General features: G+C 35.2%; 1 protein-coding gene across 1 annotated transcript in view; it reads left to right on the top strand.

Moving 5' to 3' along the window:
* LOC103268084 (zinc finger protein 773-like) overlaps window positions 1-1188 on the top strand; it is a 16804-nt gene extending 15616 nt beyond the window's left edge. The window contains exon 4 of the mRNA XM_021716330.1: window positions 1079-1188. The gene's annotated coding sequence lies outside the window, so the exon portion shown is untranslated. The remainder of the gene's footprint in view (window positions 1-1078) is intronic.
* The last annotated feature ends 2694 nt before the right edge of the window (window positions 1189-3882 follow it).

Consider the following 3882-nt stretch of genomic DNA (forward strand, 5'->3'; position numbering starts at 1 on the left):
GCTGGGCTCTGGTGATCCGTCCCCTCAGCCTTCCAAGTAGCTGGAATTACAGGCATATGCTACACGCCCAGCTGATTTTTTGATTTATTGTAGAGATGAGGTCTCGCTGCCCAGGCGAGTCTCGAACCCGCGGGCTCAGGTAATCCACTCACCTCAGCCTCCCAAAGGCGCAGGATTACAGGCTGAGCCACTGAGCCTGGCTCATTCAAGGACTTTTAAAATTTCCATCTTGATTTCATTGTTGACTCAAGGATTAAGAAGCAGATTGTTTAACTTCCATGTTTTTGTTTGGTTTGCAAGTTCTTCTTGGAGTTAATTTATAATTTTATTTCACTGTAGCCTGAGAAGGTGCTTGATACGAGTTTGATTTTTAAAAATTTATTAATACTTGATTTACAGCCTATCATAAAGTCTATCTTGGAGAATGTTCCATGTGCTGATGATAAACATGTATATTCTGTAGCTTTGGGGTGGAATGTTCTATAGATGTCTGTTAGTTTCATTTGTGCTAGGGTCCAGTTTAACTACAGTGCTTCTTTGTTGATTTTCTGCCTTGGTGATCTGCCCATTGCTATCAGTGGAGTGTTGTGATCTCCTTCTATTATTGTATTGCTATGTATCTTTTTTAGATCTAGTAGAATTTGTTTTATAAAGCTGGGAGTTCCAGTGTTAGGTGTATATTTAAAATTGTTATGTCTTCTTGTTGGATTGATCCCATTATCATTATATAATAACATTCTGTGTCTTTTTCCACTCTTATTAATTTGAAGTCTGTTTTATCTGATATGAGAATGGCTACTCCTGCTTGTTTTGGGTTTCCATTTGTGTGAAATATTTTACCTTGAATCTATAGAAGTCTTTGTTAAGTGGGTCTCTTGAACGAAGCAGATATTTGGATTGTGTTTTCCTTTTAAATCCATTCTGTCAATTGACATCTTTTTAGTGGGGCATTGAGACCATTTACATTCAGAGTTAATAATGATATATAAGTTACTATTCCATTCATTATGCTGGTTACCTGGTTGCTTTTTTCCCCACCATTGTGTTGGTAGTCTCTAATTTTTGTTTATTATTTCAGGTGTTTTTCTACTGGTGTAGACTGACTTTTGAGTTGGGGGCCTCACTGTTGCTCAGGCTAAAGTGTGGTGGCACAATCATGGCTCACTGCATCCTCAATCTCCTGGGCTCAGATGATTCTTTCATCTCATGCTCTCAAGTAGCTGGAACTGTAAGTGTGCACCACTGTGCCCAGCTTTTCTTTCTTTTTTGGTACAAATATAGTCCCGCTATGTTACCTAAGCTGGTCTTGAACTCCTATGCTTAGGCAATCTGCCCACCTTGGCCTCCCAAAGTGCTAGAATTATAGTCCCTTACATACAAACACTCAAGATGCAAACTTTCAAAGATATGAACATACATTTACATTATTTGAGGAGGCACTGTAGAATGGTGCATGCAGGTTGCAGCAGCTGTTCAGAATGCAATCCAGTGTTATTGTGTCATCCATGATGAGAAAAAAAAGTTATGACCCTGCCATCACTGATTCACTTTTTCAAGAGGGTAGACAGAATTGAATCCAGCAAAGAACCAGAACCTGTGTAATCAACATCAGGTTGAATGAAACTGCAGCTTGCCCTCTATCTCCTATTGCTGATGATCCTTCAGCTCTATTATCTCTTACCTCCTTTGCCTCCTCCAGTGAGTAACTCTTCTAGTCTATTTACTTGCTAGCCCCAATATGCCCGCTGTTGTATTACTGTATTACTGTACTTTAAAGTGTTATACTGTGTAGTACTGTAAGATTAAAAATGATTTCTTGTGTTTGTTTTTATGCGTTATTTGTGTGAGAAGCATTATAAACCTATTACAATAAAGTACAACTTTGTCAGTTGGGTACCTAGGCTAACTCTGTTGGAGTTACAAATTGAACTTACAAACATGCTCTTGGAATGGAACTCATTCATAGGTAGGGCACTTACTGTAGATAAAAATACAGACACTGCATCATGACTAAGAAATTTTGGAATTATACCTGAACAAATTTTCATTAAGCACACGTATTTTCAAGTGAAGTATTAGAAAATTGCAGTATTTTATTATTTTGCTGATTTACATTTGGAAACAATACAAGTTGCCTCATCTACCTGAATGCTAGGATATTATTGATCATATTATACCAATGCACAGAAAATCTTGAAATATTTTAATATTTCTAAAACACTGAGAGCAGCTAAATCATATTTTAATAAACGAGGTTGATGCATTTATATTTAAAGCCTACAGTCAGGTAGGCTGCATGATCTGTAATGAAAAGAGATATATAACCTAAACTAAATATAAACATATACTAAAATGTGCCAGTGCTTCCTTGGTCTTGTTTAAAGACAATAATATATCTTTTTCTTGACTAAGAAACAACCTGTGCCACACCTACAATCCACGAAAAGATAAAGTCTACCTGAAACCATGAAAGGAATTTAGAGCTGAAAGAGAATTTAAGAGATCACACAATCTCATCACTTCCTTTATTTGATTCCAATCTAATGTCATCATGTACCTATTTTAATATGGTTTCACATTTATGCTCAAAATACATATAAAAATGATTTGCTATAAAAAAAACCACATTTTAATTTTATTTCAATTAAATGGTAAAAATGTTATAATATAGAGTTTAAAATGTATGTTATACAACTAACAAATATGATTTTAATAGGCTTAAATATATGAATTCAAAATTTATTGAAATAACTGGTTTATGTGATTTCAGTTGATTAAAAAATGTTTATACTAACCTGTGTTTTCAAAGTTTTCTAGAGAGAACAATTTTTTTTGTACAATAAAACATTTTAATAATGTAGAGAGATAATGTAGTTATAAGTGCATTTACCAAGCCAAAGACTATTTTTATAAATTTTTTTTTTTTTGAGATAGGGTCTTGCTCTAGTATCCAGGCTCTGGAGTGCAGAGGGCTCATTGTAGCCCCAACTCCTGGGCTCAAATGATCATTCACCATGGTCTTCCAAGTAGCTAGGACTACAGGTGTGAACCACTGCACCTAGATTTTCTAATTTTTTGATGCCCAGGCTGGCCTTGAACTCCAAGCTGCATGTGATCCTCCTGCTTCTGCTTCCCAAAGTGCTGGGATTATGAAGATTCTAAAAAGTGGCAATCCTCTAGCAAGACTGACAAAAACAAACAAAACACAAATAACCAATGATGAAGGAAAGATCAAGAGACAAGAAGGAGATTATTAAGGATGTTAAACAATTTTATGCCAACAATTTTGGCGACTTATGTGAAATGCACATATTTCTTCAAAAACACAAATTCAGAAAACTGACATGAAAAGACAAGAAATGACAAGAACAATTTTGAATAGCCATATATATTCTTTTAAGATTAAATTCACTTTTAAATCTTCCCCAGAGATAGCTGAAAAGATCTAAGCAATTTAATTGGAAAATTTTATTAAACAGTTTAAAAAGAAATAGTAGCACAATAATATGTTCTCTCAGAAAACAGAGGATTAAATGTTTCTCACATTCTTTTAAGAGGTCAATACAGCTCTGATAAGTACAAGAAAATAATATAATTACAGAATTATAGTCCCAATTAATACAGGTGAAAACAACTTAATAAAATGATAGTAAATCAAATCCAGGAAAAAAGTAAAAATAATACAACTCATTCGATTTTATCAGAAGAAAATATGGTTGGTAGAACACTAGATTATCAACCAAACTCCACTCCCACTCTCTGTTCTTCTCTTTGCAGTCAGTGAGAGCTTATTAAGAAGTGAGTTAGAGCTGGGCTTGGTGGCTCAGCCTGTAATCCCACGCCTTTGGGAGGCTGAGGTGAGTGGATTGCCTGAGCCCGCAG

The sequence above is a fragment of the Carlito syrichta genome, unplaced genomic scaffold (assembly GCF_000164805.1).
Source record: "Carlito syrichta isolate Samal-C Ts95f unplaced genomic scaffold, Tarsius_syrichta-2.0.1 Scaffold308700, whole genome shotgun sequence".
Taxonomy (NCBI): Eukaryota; Metazoa; Chordata; class Mammalia; order Primates; family Tarsiidae; genus Carlito; species Carlito syrichta.